Source organism: Arachis ipaensis, chromosome B6 (genome assembly GCF_059453495.1).
Source record: "Arachis ipaensis isolate K30076 ecotype BB chromosome B6, ASM5945349v1, whole genome shotgun sequence".
NCBI lineage: Eukaryota > Viridiplantae > Streptophyta > Magnoliopsida > Fabales > Fabaceae > Arachis > Arachis ipaensis.
The window spans coordinates 66761226-66777308 of NC_142441.1; the positions used below are offsets into that span (position 1 = coordinate 66761226).

Below are 16083 nucleotides of genomic sequence, written 5' to 3' on the forward strand. Positions count from 1 at the left end.
TTTTTTTTTTTTTTTACGTCGTTCTTACCCTCGTTCTTTAAACGGCGCTATCTTGAATAGTTTAGCTAAAGCGAGTCTCAATGACCTCATTTTAGGCAAGTTCGCACGGGCCCCGCAGGGATTCGCAGCTCGACTTACCCTACGTCGCGAGACCTGCATATGATAATTATGTGCGCATATTTTAATAGGTGCGATCACACCAGCACTAATGCACCGGATCCCATCAGAACTCCGCAGTTAAGCGTGCTTGGGCGAGATTAATACTAGGACGGGTGACCTCTTGGGAAGTCCTCGTGTTGCACCCTTTTTTTTTTTTTTTTTTTTTTTTTTTTTTTTTTTTTTTTTTTTTTTTTTTTTTACGTCGTGCTTACCCTCGTTCTTTAAACGGCGCTATCTTGAATAGTTTAGCTAAAGCGAGTCTCAATGACCTGATTTTAGGCAAGCTCGCACGGGCCCCGCAGGGATTCGCAGCTCGACTTACCCTACGTCGCAAGACATGCATATGATAATTATGTGCGCATATTATAATAGGTGCGATCATACCAGCACTAATGCAACGGATCCCATCAGAACTCCGCAGTTAAGCGTGCTTGGGCGAGAGTAGTACTAGGATGGGTGACCTCCTGGGAAGTCCTCGTGTTGCACCTATTTTTTTTTTTTTTTTTTTTTTTTACGCGTGCTTACCCTCGTTCTTTAAACGGCGCTATCTTGCACAGTTTAGTTAAAGCGAGTCTCAATGACCTGATTTTAGGCAAGCTCGCACGGGCCCCGCAGGGATTTGCAACTCGACTTACCCTACGTCGCGAGACAAGCATATGATAATTATGTGCGCATATTTTAATAGGTGCGATCATACCAGCACTAATGCACCGGATCCCATCAGAACTCCGCAGTTAAGCGTGCTTGGGCGAGAGTAGTACTAGGATGGGTGACCTCCTGGGAAGTCCTCGTGTTGCACCTATTTTTTTTTTTTTTTTTTTACGTCGTGCTTACCCTCGTTCTTTAAACGGCGCTATCTTGAATAGTTTAGCTAAAGCGAGTCTCAATGACCTCATTTTAGGCAAGTTCGCACGGGCCCCGCAGGGATTCGCAGCTCGACTTACCCTACGTCGCGAGACATGCATATGATAATTATGTGCGCATATTTTAATAGGTGCGATCATACCAGCACTAATGCACCGGATCCCATCAGAACTCCGCAGATAAGCGTGCTTGGGCGAGAGTAGTACTAAGATGGGTGACCTCCTGGGAAGTCCTCGTGTTGCACCTCTTTTTTTTTTTTTTTTTTTTTTTTTTTTTTTTTTTTTTTTTTTTTTTTTTTTTTTTTTTTTTTTTTTTTACGTCGTGCTTACCCTCGTTCTTTAAACGGCGCTATCTTGAATAGTTTAGCTAAAGCGAGTCTCAATGACCTCATTTTAGGCAAGCTCGCACGGGCCCCGCAGGGATTCGCAGCTCGACTTACCCTACGTCGCAAGACATGCATATGATAATTATGTGCGCATATTATAATAGGTGCGATCATACTAGCACTAATGCACCGGATCCCATCAGAACTCCGCAGTTAAGCGTGCTTGGGCGAGAGTAGTACTAGGATGGGTGACCTCCTGGGAAGTCCTCGTATTGCGCCTCTTTTTTTTTTTTTTTTTTTTTACGTCGTGCTTACCCTCGTGCTTTAAACGGCGCTATCTTGCACAGTTTAGTTAAAGCGAGTCTCAATGACTTGATTTTAGGCAAGCTCCCACGGGCCCCGCAGGGATTTGCAACTCGACTTACCCTACGTCGCGAGACATGCATATGATAATTATGTGCGCATATTTTAATAGGTGCGATCATACCCGCACTAATTCATCGGATCCCATCAGAACTCCGCAGTTAAGCGTGCTTGGGCGAGAGTAGTACTAGGATGGGTGACCTCCTGGGAAGTCCTCGTGTTGCACCTTTTTTTTTTTTTTTTTTTTTTTTTTTTTTTTTTTTTACGTCGTGCTTACCCTCGTTCTTTAAACGGCGCTATCTTGAATAGTTTAGCTAAAGCGAGTCTCAATGACCTCATTTTAGGCAAGTTCGCACGGGCCCCGCAGGGTTTCGCAACTCGACTTACCCTACGTCGCGAGACATGCATATGATAATTATGTGCGCATATTTTAATAGGTGCGATCATACCAGCACTAATTCATCGGATCCCATCAGAACTCCGCAGTTAAGCGTGCTTGGGCGAGAGTAGTACTAGGATTGGTGACCTCCTGGGAAGTCCTCGTGTTGCACCTCTTTTTTTTTTTTTTTTTTTTTTTTTTTTTTTTACGTCGTGCCTACCCTCGTTCTTTAAACGGCACTATCTTGAATAGTTTAGCTAAAGCGAGTCTCAATGACCTCATTTTAGGCAAGCTCGCACGGGCCCCGCAGGGATTCGCAGCTCGACTTACCTTACGTCGCAAGACATGCATATGATAATTATGTGCGCATATTATAATAGGTGCGATCATACTAGCACTAATGCACCGGATCCCATCAGAAACTCCGCAGTTAAGCGTGCTTGGGCGAGAGTAGTACTAGGATGGGTGACCTCCTGGGAAGTCCTCGTGTTGCACCTCTTTTTTTTTTTTTTTTTTTACGTCGTGCTTATCCTCGTTCTTTAAACGGCGCTATCTTGCACAGTTTAGTTAAAGCGAGTCTCAATGACCTGATTTTAGGCAAGCTCCCACGGGCCCCGCAGGGATTTGCAACTCGACTTACCCTACGTCGCGAGACATGCATATGATAATTATGTGCGCATATTTTAATAGGTGCGATCATACCAGCACTAATTCACCGGATCCCATCAGAACTCCGCAGTTAAGCGTGCTTGGGCGAGAGTAGTACTAGGATGGGTGACCTCCTGGGAAGTCCTCGTGTTGCACCTTTTTTTTTATTTTATTTTATTTTATTTTTTTTTTTACGTCGTTCTTACCCTCGTTCTTTAAACGGCGCTATCTTGAATAGTTTAGCTAAAGCGAGTCTCAATGACCTCATTTTAGGCAAGTTCGCACGGGCCCCGCAGGGATTCGCAGCTCGACTTACCCTACGTCGCGAGACATGCATATGATAATTATGTGCGCATATTTTAATAGGTGCGATCATACCAGCACTAATTCATCGGATCCCATCAGAACTCCGCAGTTAAGCGTGCTTGGGCGAGAGTAGTACTAGGATGGTTGACCTCCTGGGAAGTCCTCGTGTTGCACCTCTTTTTTTTTTTTTTTTTTTTTTTTTTTTTTTTTTTTTTTACGTCGTGCTTACCCTCGTTCTTTAAACGGCGCTATCTTGAATAGTTTAGCTAAAGCGAGTCTCAATGACCTCATTTTAGGCAAGCTCGCACGGGCCCCGCAGGGATTCGCAGCTCGACTTACCCTACGTCGCAAGACATGCATATGATAATTATGTGCGCATATTATAATAGGTGCGATCATACCAGCACTAATGCACCGGATCCCATCAGAACTCCGCAGTTAAGCGTGCTTGGGCGAGAGTAGTACTAGGATGGCTGACCTCCTGGGAAGTCCTCGTGTTGCACCTCTTTTTTTTTTTTTTTTTTTACGTCGTGCTTACCCTCGTTCTTTAAACGGCGCTATCTTGCACAGTTTAGTAAAAGCGAGTCTCAATGACCTGATTTTAGGCAAGCTCCCACGGGCCCCGCAGGGATTTGCAACTCGACTTACCCTACGTCGCGAGACATGCATATGATAATTATGTGCGCATATTTTAATAGGTGTGATCATACCAGCACTAATGCACCGGATCCCATCAGAACTCCGCAGTTAAGCGTGCTTGGGCGAGAGTAGTACTAGGATGGGTGACCTCCTGGGAAGTCCTCGTGTTGCACCTCTTTTTTTTTTTTTTTTTTTTCTTTTTTTTTTTTTACGTCGTGCCTACCCTCGTTCTTTAAACGACACTATCTTGAATAGTTTAGCTAAAGCGAGTCTCAATGACCTCATTTTAGGCAAGCTCGCACGGGCCCCGCAGGGATTCGCAGCTCGACTTACCTTACGTCGCAAGACATGCATATGATAATTATGTGCGCATATTATAATAGGTGCGATCATACCAGCACTAATGCACTGGATCCCATCAGAACTCTGCAGTTAAGCGTGTTTGGGCGAGAGTAGTACTAGGATGGGTGACCTCCTGGGAAGTCCTCGTGTTGCACCTCTTTTTTTTTTTTTTTTTTTTACGTCGTGCTTATCCTCGTTCTTTAAACGGCGCTATCTTGCACAGTTTAGTTAAAGCGAGTCTCAATGACCTGATTTTAGGCAAGCTCCCACGGGCCCCGCAGGGATTTGCAACTCGACTTACCCTACGTCGCGAGACATGCATATGATAATTATGTGCGCATATTTTAATAGGTGCGATCATACCAGCACTAATTCACCGGATCCCATCAGAACTCCGCAGTTAAGCGTGCTTGGGCGAGAGTAGTACTAGGATGGGTGACCTCCTGGGAAGTCCTCGTGTTGCACCTTTTTTTTTTTATTTTATTTTATTTTATTATTTTTTTTTTTACGTCGTTCTTACCCTCGTTCTTTAAACGGCGCTATCTTGAATAGTTTAGCTAAAGCGAGTCTCAATGACCTCATTTTAGGCAAGTTCGCACGGGCCCCGCAGGGATTCGCAGCTCGACTTACCCTACGTCGCGAGACATGCATATGATAATTATGTGCGCATATTTTAATAGGTGCGATCATACCAGCACTAATTCATCGGATCCCATCAGAACTCCGCAGTTAAGCGTGCTTGGGCGAGAGTAGTACTAGGATGGTTGACCTCCTGGGAAGTCCTCGTGTTGCACCTCTTTTTTTTTTTTTTTTTTTTTTTTTTTTTTTTTTTTTTTTTTTTTTACGTCGTGCTTACCCTCGTTCTTTAAACGGCGCTATCTTGAATAGTTTAGCTAAAGCGAGTCTCAATGACCTCATTTTAGGCATGCTCGCACGGGCCCCGCAGGGATTCGCAGCTCGACTTACCCTACGTCGCAAGACATGCATATGATAATTATGTGCGCATATTATAATAGGTGCGATCATACCAGCACTAATGCACCGGATCCCATCAGAACTCCGCAGTTAAGCGTGCTTGGGCGAGAGTAGTACTAGCATGGCTGACCTCCTGGGAAGTCCTCGTGTTGCACCTCTTTTTTTTTTTTTTTTTTTACGTCGTGCTTACCCTCGTTCTTTAAACGGCGCTATCTTGCACAGTTTAGTAAAAGCGAGTCTCAATGACCTGATTTTAGGCAAGCTCCCACGGGCCCCGCAGGGATTTGCAACTCGACTTACCCTACGTCGCGAGACATGCATATAATAATTATGTGCGCATATTTTAATAGGTGTGATCATACCAGCACTAATGCACCGGATCCCATCAGAACTCCGCAGTTAAGCGTGCTTGGGCGAGAGTAGTACTAGGATGGCTGACCTCCTGGGAAGTCCTCGTGTTGCACCTCTTTTTTTTTTTTTTTTTTTCTTTTTTTTTTTTTACGTCGTGCTTACCCTCGTTCTTTAAACGGCGCTATCTTGAATAGTTTAGCTAAAGCGAGTCTCAATGACCTCATTTTAGGCAAGCTCGCACGGGCCCCGCAGGGATTCGCAGCTCGACTTACCCTACGTCGCAAGACATGCATATGATAATTATGTGCGCATATTATAATAGGTGCGATCATACCAGCACTAATGCACCGGATCCCATCAGAACTCCGCAGTTAAGCGTGCTTGGGCGAGAGTAGTACTAGGATGGCTGACCTCCTGGGAAGTCCTCGTGTTGCACCTCTTTTTTTTTTTTTTTTTTTTTTTTACGTCGTGCTTACCCTCGTTCTTTAAACGGCGCTATCTTGCACAGTTTAGTTAAAGCGAGTCTCAATGACCTGATTTTAGGCAAGCTCCCACGGGCCCCGCAGGGATTTGCAACTCGACTTACCCTACGTCGCGAGACATGCATATGATAATTATGTGCGCATATTTTAATAGGTGCGATCATACCATCACTAATTCATCGGATCCCATCAGAACTCCGCAGTTAAGCGTGCTTGGGCGAGAGTAGTACTAGGATGGGTGACCTCCTGGGAAGTCCTCGTGTTGCACCTCTTTTTTTTTTTTTTTTTTTTTTTTTTTTTTACGTCGTGCTTACCCTCGTTCTTTAAACGGCGCTATCTTGAATAGTTTAGCTAAAGCGAGTCTCAATGACCTCATTTTAGGCAAGTTCGCACGGGTCCCGCAGGGTTTCGCAACTCGACTTACCCTACGTCGCGAGACATGCATATGATAATTATGTGCGCATATTTTAATAGGTGCGATCATACCAGCACTAATTCATCGGATCCCATCAGAACTCCGCAGTTAAGCGTGCTTGGGCGAGAGTAGTACTAGGATGGGTGACCTCCTGGGAAGTCCTCGTGTTGCACCTCTTTTTTTTTTTTTTTTTTTTTTTTTTTTTTTTTTTTTTTTTTTTTTTTTTTTTTTTTTTTTTTTAAGTCGTGCCTACCCTCGTTCTTTAAACGGCACTATCTTGAATAGTTTAGCTAAAGCGAGTCTCAATGACCTCATTTTAGGCAAGCTCGCACGGGCCCCGCAGGGATTCGCAGCTCGACTTACCTTACGTCGCAAGACATGCATATGATAATAATGTGCGCATATTATAATAGGTGCGATCATACCAGTACTAATGCACCGGATCCCATCAGAACTCCGCAGTTAAGCGTGCTTGGGCGAGAGTAGTACTAGGATGGTTGACCTCCTGGGAAGTCCTCGTGTTGCACCTCTTTTTTTTTTTTTTTTTTTTTTTTTTTTTTTTTTTTTTTACATCGTGCTTACCCTCGTTCTTTAAACGGCGCTATCTTGAATAGTTTAGCTAAAGCGAGTCTCAATGACCTCATTTTAGGCAAGCTCGCACGGGCCCCGCAGGGATTCGCAGCTCGACTTACCCTACGTCGCAAGACATGCATATGATAATTATGTGCGCATATTATAATAGGTGCGATCATACCAGCACTAATGCACCGGATCCCATCAGAACTCCGCAGTTAAGCGTGCTTGGGCGAGAGTAGTACTAGGATGGCTGACCTCCTGGGAAGTCCTCGTGTTGCACCTCTTTTTTTTTTTTTTTTTTTTACGTCGTGCTTACCCTCGTTCTTTAAACGGCGCTATCTTGCACAGTTTAGTAAAAGCGAGTCTCAATGACCTGATTTTAGGCAAGCTCCCACGGGCCCCGCAGGGATTTGCAACTCGACTTACCCTACGTCGCGAGACATGCATATGATAATTATGTGCGCATATTTTAATAGGTGTGATCATACCAGCACTAATGCACCGGATCCCATCAGAACTCCGCAGTTAAGCGTGCTTGGGCGAGAGTAGTACTAGGATGGGTGACCTCCTGGGAAGTCCTCGTGTTGCACCTCTTTTTTTTTTTTTTTTTTTTCTTTTTTTTTTTTTACGTCGTGCCTACCCTCGTTCTTTAAACGACACTATCTTGAATAGTTTAGCTAAAGCGAGTCTCAATGACCTCATTTTAGGCAAGCTCGCACGGGCCCCGCAGGGATTCGCAGCTCGACTTACCTTACGTCGCAAGACATGCATATGATAATTATGTGCGCATATTATAATAGGTGCGATCATACCAGCACTAATGCACTGGATCCCATCAGAACTCTGCAGTTAAGCGTGTTTGGGCGAGAGTAGTACTAGGATGGGTGACCTCCTGGGAAGTCCTCGTGTTGCACCTCTTTTTTTTTTTTTTTTTTTACGTCGTGCTTATCCTCGTTCTTTAAACGGCGCTATCTTGCACAGTTTAGTTAAAGCGAGTCTCAATGACCTGATTTTAGGCAAGCTCCCACGGGCCCCGCAGGGATTTGCAACTCGACTTACCCTACGTCGCGAGACATGCATATGATAATTATGTGCGCATATTTTAATAGGTGCGATCATACCAGCACTAATTCACCGGATCCCATCAGAACTCCGCAGTTAAGCGTGCTTGGGCGAGAGTAGTACTAGGATGGGTGACCTCCTGGGAAGTCCTCGTGTTGCACCTTTTTTTTTTTATTTTATTTTATTTTATTATTTTTTTTTACGTCGTTCTTACCCTCGTTCTTTAAACGGCGCTATCTTGAATAGTTTAGCTAAAGCGAGTCTCAATGACCTCATTTTAGGCAAGTTCGCACGGGCCCCGCAGGGATTCGCAGCTCGACTTACCCTACGTCGCGAGACATGCATATGATAATTATGTGCGCATATTTTAATAGGTGCGATCATACCAGCACTAATTCATCGGATCCCATCAGAACTCCGCAGTTAAGCGTGCTTGGGCGAGAGTAGTACTAGGATGGTTGACCTCCTGGGAAGTCCTCGTGTTGCACCTCTTTTTTTTTTTTTTTTTTTTTTTTTTTTTTTTTTTTTTTTTTTTTTTTTTTTACGTCGTGCTTACCCTCGTTCTTTAAACGGCGCTATCTTGAATAGTTTAGCTAAAGCGAGTCTCAATGACCTCATTTTAGGCATGCTCGCACGGGCCCCGCAGGGATTCGCAGCTCGACTTACCCTACGTCGCAAGACATGCATATGATAATTATGTGCGCATATTATAATAGGTGCGATCATACCAGCACTAATGCACCGGATCCCATCAGAACTCCGCAGTTAAGCGTGCTTGGGCGAGAGTAGTACTAGCATGGCTGACCTCCTGGGAAGTCCTCGTGTTGCACCTCTTTTTTTTTTTTTTTTTTTACGTCGTGCTTACCCTCGTTCTTTAAACGGCGCTATCTTGCACAGTTTAGTAAAAGCGAGTCTCAATGACCTGATTTTAGGCAAGCTCCCACGGGCCCCGCAGGGATTTGCAACTCGACTTACCCTACGTCGCGAGACATGCATATAATAATTATGTGCGCATATTTTAATAGGTGTGATCATACCAGCACTAATGCACCGGATCCCATCAGAACTCCGCAGTTAAGCGTGCTTGGGCGAGAGTAGTACTAGGATGGCTGACCTCCTGGGAAGTCCTCGTGTTGCACCTCTTTTTTTTTTTTTTTTTCTTTTTTTTTTTTTTTACGTCGTGCTTACCCTCGTTCTTTAAACGGCGCTATCTTGAATAGTTTAGCTAAAGCGAGTCTCAATGACCTCATTTTAGGCAAGCTCGCACGGGCCCCGCAGGGATTCGCAGCTCGACTTACCCTACGTCGCAAGACATGCATATGATAATTATGTGCGCATATTATAATAGGTGCGATCATACCAGCACTAATGCACCGGATCCCATCAGAACTCCGCAGTTAAGCGTGCTTGGGCGAGAGTAGTACTAGGATGGCTGACCTCCTGGGAAGTCCTCGTGTTGCACCTCTTTTTTTTTTTTTTTTTTTTTTACGTCGTGCTTACCCTCGTTCTTTAAACGGCGCTATCTTGCACAGTTTAGTTAAAGCGAGTCTCAATGACCTGATTTTAGGCAAGCTCCCACGGGCCCCGCAGGGATTTGCAACTCGACTTACCCTACGTCGCGAGACATGCATATGATAATTATGTGCGCATATTTTAATAGGTGCGATCATACCATCACTAATTCATCGGATCCCATCAGAACTCCGCAGTTAAGCGTGCTTGGGCGAGAGTAGTACTAGGATGGGTGACCTCCTGGGAAGTCCTCGTGTTGCACCTCTTTTTTTTTTTTTTTTTTTTTTTTTTTACGTCGTGCTTACCCTCGTTCTTTAAACGGCGCTATCTTGAATAGTTTAGCTAAAGCGAGTCTCAATGACCTCATTTTAGGCAAGTTCGCACGGGTCCCGCAGGGTTTCGCAACTCGACTTACCCTACGTCGCGAGACATGCATATGATAATTATGTGCGCATATTTTAATAGGTGCGATCATACCAGCACTAATTCATCGGATCCCATCAGAACTCCGCAGTTAAGCGTGCTTGGGCGAGAGTAGTACTAGGATGGGTGACCTCCTGGGAAGTCCTCGTGTTGCACCTCTTTTTTTTTTTTTTTTTTTTTTTTTTTTTTTTTTTTTTTTTTTTTTTTTTTTTAAGTCGTGCCTACCCTCGTTCTTTAAACGGCACTATCTTGAATAGTTTAGCTAAAGCGAGTCTCAATGACCTCATTTTAGGCAAGCTCGCACGGTCCCCGCAGGGATTCGCAGCTCGACTTACCTTACGTCGCAAGACATGCATATGATAATAATGTGCGCATATTATAATAGGTGCGATCATACCAGTACTAATGCACCGGATCCCATCAGAACTCCGCAGTTAAGCGTGCTTGGGCGAGAGTAGTACTAGGATGGTTGACCTCCTGGGAAGTCCTCGTGTTGCACCTCTTTTTTTTTTTTTTTTTTTTTTTTTTTTTTTTTTTACATCGTGCTTACCCTCGTTCTTTAAACGGCGCTATCTTGAATAGTTTAGCTAAAGCGAGTCTCAATGACCTCATTTTAGGCAAGCTCGCACGGGCCCCGCAGGGATTCGCAGCTCGACTTACCCTACGTCGCAAGACATGCATATGATAATTATGTGCGCATATTATAATAGGTGCGATCATACCAGCACTAATGCACCGGATCCCATCAGAACTCCGCAGTTAAGCGTGCTTGGGCGAGAGTAGTACTAGGATGGCTGACCTCCTGGGAAGTCCTCGTGTTGCACCTCTTTTTTTTTTTTTTTTTTTACGTCGTGCTTACCCTCGTTCTTTAAACGGCGCTATCTTGCACAGTTTAGTAAAAGCGAGTCTCAATGACCTGATTTTAGGCAAGCTCCCACGGGCCCCGCAGGGATTTGCAACTCGACTTACCCTACGTCGCGAGACATGCATATGATAATTATGTGCGCATATTTTAATAGGTGTGATCATACCAGCACTAATGCACCGGATCCCATCAGAACTCCGCAGTTAAGCGTGCTTGGGCGAGAGTAGTACTAGGATGGGTGACCTCCTGGGAAGTCCTCGTGTTGCACCTCTTTTTTTTTTTTTTTTTTTCTTTTTTTTTTTTTTTTACGTCGTGCTTACCCTCGTTCTTTAAACGGCGCTATCTTGAATAGTTTAGCTAAAGCGAGTCTCAATGACCTCATTTTAGGCAAGCTCGCACGGGCCCCGCAGGGATTCGCAGCTCGACTTACCTTACGTCGCAAGACATGCATATGATAATTATGTGCGCATATTATAATAGGTGCGATCATACCAGCGCTAATGCACTGGATCCCATCAGAACTCCGCAGTTAAGCGTGCTTGGGCGAGAGTAGTACTAGGATGGGTGACCTCCTGGGAAGTCCTCGTGTTGCACCTCTTTTTTTTTTTTTTTTTTTACGTCGTGCTTATCCTCGTTCTTTAAACGGCGCTATCTTGCACAGTTTAGTTAAAGCGAGTCTCAATGACCTGATTTTAGGCAAGCTCCCACGGGCCCCGCAGGGATTTGCAACTCGACTTACCCTACGTCGCGAGACATGCATATGATAATTATGTGCGCATATTTTAATAGGTGCGATCATACCAGCACTAATTCACCGGATCCCATCAGAACTCCGCAGTTAAGCGTGCTTGGGCGAGAGTAGTACTAGGATGGGTGACCTCCTGGGAAGTCCTCGTGTTGCACCTTTTTTTTTTATTTTATTTTATTTTATTATTTTTTTTTTTACGTCGTTCTTACCCTCGTTCTTTAAACGGCGCTATCTTGAATAGTTTAGCTAAAGCGAGTCTCAATGACCTCATTTTAGGCAAGTTCGCACGGGCCCCGCAGGGATTCGCAGCTCGACTTACCCTACGTCGCGAGACATGCATATGATAATTATGTGCGCATATTTTAATAGGTGCGATCATACCAGCACTAATTCATCGGATCCCATCAGAACTCCGCAGTTAAGCGTGCTTGGGCGAGAGTAGTACTAGGATGGTTGACCTCCTGGGAAGTCCTCGTGTTGCACCTCTTTTTTTTTTTTTTTTTTTTTTTTTTTTTTTTTTACGTCGTGCTTACCCTCGTTCTTTAAACGGCGCTATCTTGAATAGTTTAGCTAAAGCGAGTCTCAATGACCTCATTTTAGGCAAGCTCGCACGGGCCCCGCAGGGATTCGCAGCTCGACTTACCCTACGTCGCAAGACATGCATATGATAATTATGTGCGCATATTATAATAGGTGCGATCATACCAGCACTAATGCACCGGATCCCATCAGAACTCCGCAGTTAAGCGTGCTTGGGCGAGAGTAGTACTAGGATGGCTGACCTCCTGGGAAGTCCTCGTGTTGCACCTCTTTTTTTTTTTTTTTTTTTACGTCGTGCTTACCCTCGTTCTTTAAACGGCGCTATCTTGCACAGTTTAGTAAAAGCGAGTCTCAATGACCTGATTTTAGGCAAGCTCCCACGGGCCCCGCAGGGATTTGCAACTCGACTTACCCTACGTCGCGAGACATGCATATAATAATTATGTGCGCATATTTTAATAGGTGTGATCATACCAGCACTAATGCACCGGATCCCATCAGAACTCCGCAGTTAAGCGTGCTTGGGCGAGAGTAGTACTAGGATGGGTGACCTCCTGGGAAGTCCTCGTGTTGCACCTCTTTTTTTTTTTTTTTTTTTCTTTTTTTTTTTTTTACGTCGTGCTTACCCTCGTTCTTTAAACGGCGCTATCTTGAATAGTTTAGCTAAAGCGAGTCTCAATGACCTCATTTTAGGCAAGCTCGCACGGGCCCCGCAGGGATTCGCAGCTCGACTTACCCTACGTCGCAAGACATGCATATGATAATTATGTGCGCATATTATAATAGGTGCGATCATACCAGCACTAATGCACCGGATCCCATCAGAACTCCGCAGTTAAGCGTGCTTGGGCGAGAGTAGTACTAGGATGGCTGACCTCCTGGGAAGTCCTCGTGTTGCACCTCTTTTTTTTTTTTTTTTTTTTTTTTTTTTACGTCGTGCTTACCCTCGTTCTTTAAACGGCGCTATCTTGCACAGTTTAGTTAAAGCGAGTCTCAATGACCTGATTTTAGGCAAGCTCCCACGGGCCCCGCAGGGATTTGCAACTCGACTTACCCTACGTCGCGAGACATGCATATGATAATTATGTGCGCATATTTTAATAGGTGCGATCATACCATCACTAATTCATCGGATCCCATCAGAACTCCGCAGTTAAGCGTGCTTGGGCGAGAGTAGTACTAGGATGGGTGACCTCCTGGGAAGTCCTCGTGTTGCACCTCTTTTTTTTTTTTTTTTTTTTTTTTTTTTTTACGTCGTGCTTACCCTCGTTCTTTAAACGGCGCTATCTTGAATAGTTTAGCTAAAGCGAGTCTCAATGACCTCATTTTAGGCAAGTTCGCACGGGTCCTGCAGGGTTTCGCAACTCGACTTACCCTACGTCGCGAGACATGCATATGATAATTATGTGCGCATATTTTAATAGGTGCGATCATACCAGCACTAATTCATCGGATCCCATCAGAACTCCGCAGTTAAGCGTGCTTGGGCGAGAGTAGTACTAGGATGGCTGACCTCCTGGGAAGTCCTCGTGTTGCACCTCTTTTTTTTTTTTTTTTTTACGTCGTGCTTACCCTCGTTCTTTAAACGGCGCTATCTTGCACAGTTTAGTAAAAGCGAGTCTCAATGACCTGATTTTAGGCAAGCTCCCACGGGCCCCGCAGGGATTTGCAACTCGACTTACCCTACGTCGCGAGACATGCATATGATAATTATGTGCGCATATTTTAATAGGTGTGATCATACCAGCACTAATGCACCGGATCCCATCAGAACTCCGCAGTTAAGCGTGCTTGGGCGAGAGTAGTACTAGGATGGGTGACCTCCTGGGAAGTCCTCGTGTTGCACCTCTTTTTTTTTTTTTTTTTTTCTTTTTTTTTTTTTTACGTCGTGCTTACCCTCGTTCTTTAAACGGCGCTATCTTGAATAGTTTAGCTAAAGCGAGTCTCAATGACCTCATTTTAGGCAAGCTCGCACGGGCCCCGCAGGGATTCGCAGCTCGACTTACCTTACGTCGCAAGACATGCATATGATAATTATGTGCGCATATTATAATAGGTGCGATCATACCAGCACTAATGCACTGGATCCCATCAGAACTCCGCAGTTAAGCGTGCTTGGGCGAGAGTAGTACTAGGATGGGTGACCTCCTGGGAAGTCCTCGTGTTGCACCTCTTTTTTTTTTTTTTTTTTTTACGTCGTGCTTATCCTCGTTCTTTAAACGGCGCTATCTTGCACAGTTTAGTTAAAGCGAGTCTCAATGACCTGATTTTAGGCAAGCTCCCACGGGCCCCGCAGGGATTTGCAACTCGACTTACCCTACGTCGCGAGACATGCATATGATAATTATGTGCGCATATTTTAATAGGTGCGATCATACCAGCACTAATTCACCGGATCCCATCAGAACTCCGCAGTTAAGCGTGCTTGGGCGAGAGTAGTACTAGGATGGGTGACCTCCTGGGAAGTCCTCGTGTTGCACCTTTTTTTTTTATTTTATTTTATTTTATTATTTTTTTTTTTACGTCGTTCTTACCCTCGTTCTTTAAACGGCGCTATCTTGAATAGTTTAGCTAAAGCGAGTCTCAATGACCTCATTTTAGGCAAGTTCGCACGGGCCCCGCAGGGATTCGCAGCTCGACTTACCCTACGTCGCGAGACATGCATATGATAATTATGTGCGCATATTTTAATAGGTGCGATCATACCAGCACTAATTCATCGGATCCCATCAGAACTCCGCAGTTAAGCGTGCTTGGGCGAGAGTAGTACTAGGATGGTTGACCTCCTGGGAAGTCCTCGTGTTGCACCTCTTTTTTTTTTTTTTTTTTTTTTTTTTTTTTTTTTTTTTTTACGTCGTGCTTACCCTCGTTCTTTAAACGGCGCTATCTTGAATAGTTTAGCTAAAGCGAGTCTCAATGACCTCATTTTAGGCAAGCTCGCACGGGCCCCGCAGGGATTCGCAGCTCGACTTACCCTACGTCGCAAGACATGCATATGATAATTATGTGCGCATATTATAATAGGTGCGATCATACCAGCACTAATGCACCGGATCCCATCAGAACTCCGCAGTTAAGCGTGCTTGGGCGAGAGTAGTACTAGGATGGCTGACCTCCTGGGAAGTCCTCGTGTTGCACCTCTTTTTTTTTTTTTTTTTTTTACGTCGTGCTTACCCTCGTTCTTTAAACGGCGCTATCTTGCACAGTTTAGTAAAAGCGAGTCTCAATGACCTGATTTTAGGCAAGCTCCCACGGGCCCCGCAGGGATTTGCAACTCGACTTACCCTACGTCGCGAGACATGCATATAATAATTATGTGCGCATATTTTAATAGGTGTGATCATACCAGCACTAATGCACCGGATCCCATCAGAACTCCGCAGTTAAGCGTGCTTGGGCGAGAGTAGTACTAGGATGGGTGACCTCCTGGGAAGTCCTCGTGTTGCACCTCTTTTTTTTTTTTTTTTTTTTTTCTTTTTTTTTTTTTTACGTCGTGCTTACCCTCGTTCTTTAAACGGCGCTATCTTGAATAGTTTAGCTAAAGCGAGTCTCAATGACCTCATTTTAGGCAAGCTCGCACGGGCCCCGCAGGGATTCGCAGCTCGACTTACCCTACGTCGCAAGACATGCATATGATAATTATGTGCGCATATTATAATAGGTGCGATCATACCAGCACTAATGCACCGGATCCCATCAGAACTCCGCAGTTAAGCGTGCTTGGGCGAGAGTAGTACTAGGATGGCTGACCTCCTGGGAAGTCCTCGTGTTGCACCTCTTTTTTTTTTTTTTTTTTTTTTTTTTACGTCGTGCTTACCCTCGTTCTTTAAACGGCGCTATCTTGCACAGTTTAGTTAAAGCGAGTCTCAATGACCTGATTTTAGGCAAGCTCCCACGGGCCCCGCAGGGATTTGCAACTCGACTTACCCTACGTCGCGAGACATGCATATGATAATTATGTGCGCATATTTTAATAGGTGCGATCATACCATCACTAATTCATCGGATCCCATCAGAACTCCGCAGTTAAGCGTGCTTGGGCGAGAGTAGTACTAGGATGGGTGACCTCCTGGGAAGTCCTCGTGTTGCACCTCTTTTTTTTTTTTTTT

At 44.8% G+C, this 16083-nt stretch overlaps 49 non-coding genes and 1 pseudogene across 49 annotated transcripts; all 50 read left to right on the forward strand.

The window, feature by feature from the left end:
* The first annotated feature begins 186 nt into the window (after positions 1–186).
* On the forward strand, positions 187–305 carry LOC148560123 (5S ribosomal RNA; annotated as a pseudogene).
* Positions 306–529: 224 nt separating this feature from the next.
* LOC148560124 (5S ribosomal RNA) lies at positions 530–648 on the forward strand. Its single transcript, XR_015890293.1, has one exon. It is a non-coding gene; the product is annotated as a 5S ribosomal RNA (ribosomal RNA).
* A 194-nt stretch (positions 649–842) lies between these two features.
* Positions 843–961, forward strand: LOC148560125 (5S ribosomal RNA). Its single transcript, XR_015888759.1, has one exon. It is a non-coding gene; the product is annotated as a 5S ribosomal RNA (ribosomal RNA).
* Positions 962–1151: 190 nt separating this feature from the next.
* LOC148560126 (5S ribosomal RNA) lies at positions 1152–1270 on the forward strand. The gene has a single exon (XR_015889677.1). It is a non-coding gene; the product is annotated as a 5S ribosomal RNA (ribosomal RNA).
* A 240-nt stretch (positions 1271–1510) lies between these two features.
* LOC148560127 (5S ribosomal RNA) lies at positions 1511–1629 on the forward strand. The gene has a single exon (XR_015889927.1). It is a non-coding gene; the product is annotated as a 5S ribosomal RNA (ribosomal RNA).
* Positions 1630–1821: 192 nt separating this feature from the next.
* Positions 1822–1940, forward strand: LOC148560128 (5S ribosomal RNA). The gene has a single exon (XR_015890771.1). It is a non-coding gene; the product is annotated as a 5S ribosomal RNA (ribosomal RNA).
* A 206-nt stretch (positions 1941–2146) lies between these two features.
* On the forward strand, positions 2147–2265 carry LOC148560129 (5S ribosomal RNA). The gene has a single exon (XR_015891573.1). It is a non-coding gene; the product is annotated as a 5S ribosomal RNA (ribosomal RNA).
* Positions 2266–2468: 203 nt separating this feature from the next.
* On the forward strand, positions 2469–2588 carry LOC148560130 (5S ribosomal RNA). Its single transcript, XR_015891204.1, has one exon. It is a non-coding gene; the product is annotated as a 5S ribosomal RNA (ribosomal RNA).
* A 190-nt stretch (positions 2589–2778) lies between these two features.
* Positions 2779–2897, forward strand: LOC148560131 (5S ribosomal RNA). The gene has a single exon (XR_015889220.1). It is a non-coding gene; the product is annotated as a 5S ribosomal RNA (ribosomal RNA).
* Positions 2898–3102: 205 nt separating this feature from the next.
* Positions 3103–3221, forward strand: LOC148560132 (5S ribosomal RNA). Its single transcript, XR_015890951.1, has one exon. It is a non-coding gene; the product is annotated as a 5S ribosomal RNA (ribosomal RNA).
* Positions 3222–3431: 210 nt separating this feature from the next.
* On the forward strand, positions 3432–3550 carry LOC148560133 (5S ribosomal RNA). The gene has a single exon (XR_015889746.1). It is a non-coding gene; the product is annotated as a 5S ribosomal RNA (ribosomal RNA).
* Positions 3551–3740: 190 nt separating this feature from the next.
* Positions 3741–3859, forward strand: LOC148560134 (5S ribosomal RNA). Its single transcript, XR_015888827.1, has one exon. It is a non-coding gene; the product is annotated as a 5S ribosomal RNA (ribosomal RNA).
* Positions 3860–4064: 205 nt separating this feature from the next.
* Positions 4065–4183, forward strand: LOC148560135 (5S ribosomal RNA). The gene has a single exon (XR_015890929.1). It is a non-coding gene; the product is annotated as a 5S ribosomal RNA (ribosomal RNA).
* Positions 4184–4374: 191 nt separating this feature from the next.
* On the forward strand, positions 4375–4493 carry LOC148560136 (5S ribosomal RNA). Its single transcript, XR_015889221.1, has one exon. It is a non-coding gene; the product is annotated as a 5S ribosomal RNA (ribosomal RNA).
* A 210-nt stretch (positions 4494–4703) lies between these two features.
* Positions 4704–4822, forward strand: LOC148560137 (5S ribosomal RNA). The gene has a single exon (XR_015890953.1). It is a non-coding gene; the product is annotated as a 5S ribosomal RNA (ribosomal RNA).
* A 217-nt stretch (positions 4823–5039) lies between these two features.
* On the forward strand, positions 5040–5158 carry LOC148560138 (5S ribosomal RNA). The gene has a single exon (XR_015890558.1). It is a non-coding gene; the product is annotated as a 5S ribosomal RNA (ribosomal RNA).
* Positions 5159–5348: 190 nt separating this feature from the next.
* On the forward strand, positions 5349–5467 carry LOC148560139 (5S ribosomal RNA). Its single transcript, XR_015890123.1, has one exon. It is a non-coding gene; the product is annotated as a 5S ribosomal RNA (ribosomal RNA).
* A 204-nt stretch (positions 5468–5671) lies between these two features.
* On the forward strand, positions 5672–5790 carry LOC148560140 (5S ribosomal RNA). Its single transcript, XR_015889747.1, has one exon. It is a non-coding gene; the product is annotated as a 5S ribosomal RNA (ribosomal RNA).
* Positions 5791–5985: 195 nt separating this feature from the next.
* On the forward strand, positions 5986–6104 carry LOC148560141 (5S ribosomal RNA). The gene has a single exon (XR_015891271.1). It is a non-coding gene; the product is annotated as a 5S ribosomal RNA (ribosomal RNA).
* A 201-nt stretch (positions 6105–6305) lies between these two features.
* Positions 6306–6424, forward strand: LOC148560142 (5S ribosomal RNA). Its single transcript, XR_015890350.1, has one exon. It is a non-coding gene; the product is annotated as a 5S ribosomal RNA (ribosomal RNA).
* Positions 6425–6659: 235 nt separating this feature from the next.
* On the forward strand, positions 6660–6778 carry LOC148560143 (5S ribosomal RNA). The gene has a single exon (XR_015889982.1). It is a non-coding gene; the product is annotated as a 5S ribosomal RNA (ribosomal RNA).
* Positions 6779–6988: 210 nt separating this feature from the next.
* LOC148560144 (5S ribosomal RNA) lies at positions 6989–7107 on the forward strand. Its single transcript, XR_015889748.1, has one exon. It is a non-coding gene; the product is annotated as a 5S ribosomal RNA (ribosomal RNA).
* A 191-nt stretch (positions 7108–7298) lies between these two features.
* Positions 7299–7417, forward strand: LOC148560145 (5S ribosomal RNA). Its single transcript, XR_015888828.1, has one exon. It is a non-coding gene; the product is annotated as a 5S ribosomal RNA (ribosomal RNA).
* Positions 7418–7622: 205 nt separating this feature from the next.
* Positions 7623–7741, forward strand: LOC148560146 (5S ribosomal RNA). The gene has a single exon (XR_015890931.1). It is a non-coding gene; the product is annotated as a 5S ribosomal RNA (ribosomal RNA).
* Positions 7742–7931: 190 nt separating this feature from the next.
* LOC148560147 (5S ribosomal RNA) lies at positions 7932–8050 on the forward strand. Its single transcript, XR_015889222.1, has one exon. It is a non-coding gene; the product is annotated as a 5S ribosomal RNA (ribosomal RNA).
* A 208-nt stretch (positions 8051–8258) lies between these two features.
* On the forward strand, positions 8259–8377 carry LOC148560148 (5S ribosomal RNA). Its single transcript, XR_015890954.1, has one exon. It is a non-coding gene; the product is annotated as a 5S ribosomal RNA (ribosomal RNA).
* Positions 8378–8600: 223 nt separating this feature from the next.
* On the forward strand, positions 8601–8719 carry LOC148560149 (5S ribosomal RNA). Its single transcript, XR_015890559.1, has one exon. It is a non-coding gene; the product is annotated as a 5S ribosomal RNA (ribosomal RNA).
* Positions 8720–8909: 190 nt separating this feature from the next.
* On the forward strand, positions 8910–9028 carry LOC148560150 (5S ribosomal RNA). Its single transcript, XR_015890124.1, has one exon. It is a non-coding gene; the product is annotated as a 5S ribosomal RNA (ribosomal RNA).
* A 204-nt stretch (positions 9029–9232) lies between these two features.
* LOC148560151 (5S ribosomal RNA) lies at positions 9233–9351 on the forward strand. The gene has a single exon (XR_015889749.1). It is a non-coding gene; the product is annotated as a 5S ribosomal RNA (ribosomal RNA).
* Positions 9352–9544: 193 nt separating this feature from the next.
* On the forward strand, positions 9545–9663 carry LOC148560152 (5S ribosomal RNA). The gene has a single exon (XR_015891272.1). It is a non-coding gene; the product is annotated as a 5S ribosomal RNA (ribosomal RNA).
* A 198-nt stretch (positions 9664–9861) lies between these two features.
* On the forward strand, positions 9862–9980 carry LOC148560153 (5S ribosomal RNA). The gene has a single exon (XR_015890352.1). It is a non-coding gene; the product is annotated as a 5S ribosomal RNA (ribosomal RNA).
* A 224-nt stretch (positions 9981–10204) lies between these two features.
* Positions 10205–10323, forward strand: LOC148560154 (5S ribosomal RNA). Its single transcript, XR_015889983.1, has one exon. It is a non-coding gene; the product is annotated as a 5S ribosomal RNA (ribosomal RNA).
* Positions 10324–10529: 206 nt separating this feature from the next.
* Positions 10530–10648, forward strand: LOC148560155 (5S ribosomal RNA). Its single transcript, XR_015889750.1, has one exon. It is a non-coding gene; the product is annotated as a 5S ribosomal RNA (ribosomal RNA).
* A 190-nt stretch (positions 10649–10838) lies between these two features.
* LOC148560156 (5S ribosomal RNA) lies at positions 10839–10957 on the forward strand. Its single transcript, XR_015888830.1, has one exon. It is a non-coding gene; the product is annotated as a 5S ribosomal RNA (ribosomal RNA).
* Positions 10958–11164: 207 nt separating this feature from the next.
* Positions 11165–11283, forward strand: LOC148560157 (5S ribosomal RNA). The gene has a single exon (XR_015890075.1). It is a non-coding gene; the product is annotated as a 5S ribosomal RNA (ribosomal RNA).
* Positions 11284–11473: 190 nt separating this feature from the next.
* On the forward strand, positions 11474–11592 carry LOC148560158 (5S ribosomal RNA). Its single transcript, XR_015889224.1, has one exon. It is a non-coding gene; the product is annotated as a 5S ribosomal RNA (ribosomal RNA).
* Positions 11593–11801: 209 nt separating this feature from the next.
* On the forward strand, positions 11802–11920 carry LOC148560159 (5S ribosomal RNA). Its single transcript, XR_015890955.1, has one exon. It is a non-coding gene; the product is annotated as a 5S ribosomal RNA (ribosomal RNA).
* A 205-nt stretch (positions 11921–12125) lies between these two features.
* On the forward strand, positions 12126–12244 carry LOC148560160 (5S ribosomal RNA). The gene has a single exon (XR_015889752.1). It is a non-coding gene; the product is annotated as a 5S ribosomal RNA (ribosomal RNA).
* Positions 12245–12434: 190 nt separating this feature from the next.
* LOC148560161 (5S ribosomal RNA) lies at positions 12435–12553 on the forward strand. Its single transcript, XR_015888831.1, has one exon. It is a non-coding gene; the product is annotated as a 5S ribosomal RNA (ribosomal RNA).
* Positions 12554–12758: 205 nt separating this feature from the next.
* On the forward strand, positions 12759–12877 carry LOC148560162 (5S ribosomal RNA). Its single transcript, XR_015889753.1, has one exon. It is a non-coding gene; the product is annotated as a 5S ribosomal RNA (ribosomal RNA).
* Positions 12878–13076: 199 nt separating this feature from the next.
* Positions 13077–13195, forward strand: LOC148560163 (5S ribosomal RNA). The gene has a single exon (XR_015891273.1). It is a non-coding gene; the product is annotated as a 5S ribosomal RNA (ribosomal RNA).
* A 201-nt stretch (positions 13196–13396) lies between these two features.
* On the forward strand, positions 13397–13515 carry LOC148560164 (5S ribosomal RNA). The gene has a single exon (XR_015891176.1). It is a non-coding gene; the product is annotated as a 5S ribosomal RNA (ribosomal RNA).
* A 189-nt stretch (positions 13516–13704) lies between these two features.
* Positions 13705–13823, forward strand: LOC148560165 (5S ribosomal RNA). Its single transcript, XR_015888832.1, has one exon. It is a non-coding gene; the product is annotated as a 5S ribosomal RNA (ribosomal RNA).
* A 205-nt stretch (positions 13824–14028) lies between these two features.
* Positions 14029–14147, forward strand: LOC148560166 (5S ribosomal RNA). Its single transcript, XR_015889458.1, has one exon. It is a non-coding gene; the product is annotated as a 5S ribosomal RNA (ribosomal RNA).
* Positions 14148–14338: 191 nt separating this feature from the next.
* LOC148560167 (5S ribosomal RNA) lies at positions 14339–14457 on the forward strand. The gene has a single exon (XR_015889225.1). It is a non-coding gene; the product is annotated as a 5S ribosomal RNA (ribosomal RNA).
* A 209-nt stretch (positions 14458–14666) lies between these two features.
* Positions 14667–14785, forward strand: LOC148560168 (5S ribosomal RNA). The gene has a single exon (XR_015890956.1). It is a non-coding gene; the product is annotated as a 5S ribosomal RNA (ribosomal RNA).
* Positions 14786–14996: 211 nt separating this feature from the next.
* LOC148560169 (5S ribosomal RNA) lies at positions 14997–15115 on the forward strand. Its single transcript, XR_015889754.1, has one exon. It is a non-coding gene; the product is annotated as a 5S ribosomal RNA (ribosomal RNA).
* A 191-nt stretch (positions 15116–15306) lies between these two features.
* LOC148560170 (5S ribosomal RNA) lies at positions 15307–15425 on the forward strand. Its single transcript, XR_015888833.1, has one exon. It is a non-coding gene; the product is annotated as a 5S ribosomal RNA (ribosomal RNA).
* A 208-nt stretch (positions 15426–15633) lies between these two features.
* Positions 15634–15752, forward strand: LOC148560171 (5S ribosomal RNA). The gene has a single exon (XR_015889755.1). It is a non-coding gene; the product is annotated as a 5S ribosomal RNA (ribosomal RNA).
* Positions 15753–15949: 197 nt separating this feature from the next.
* On the forward strand, positions 15950–16068 carry LOC148560172 (5S ribosomal RNA). Its single transcript, XR_015891274.1, has one exon. It is a non-coding gene; the product is annotated as a 5S ribosomal RNA (ribosomal RNA).
* The last annotated feature ends 15 nt before the right edge of the window (positions 16069–16083 follow it).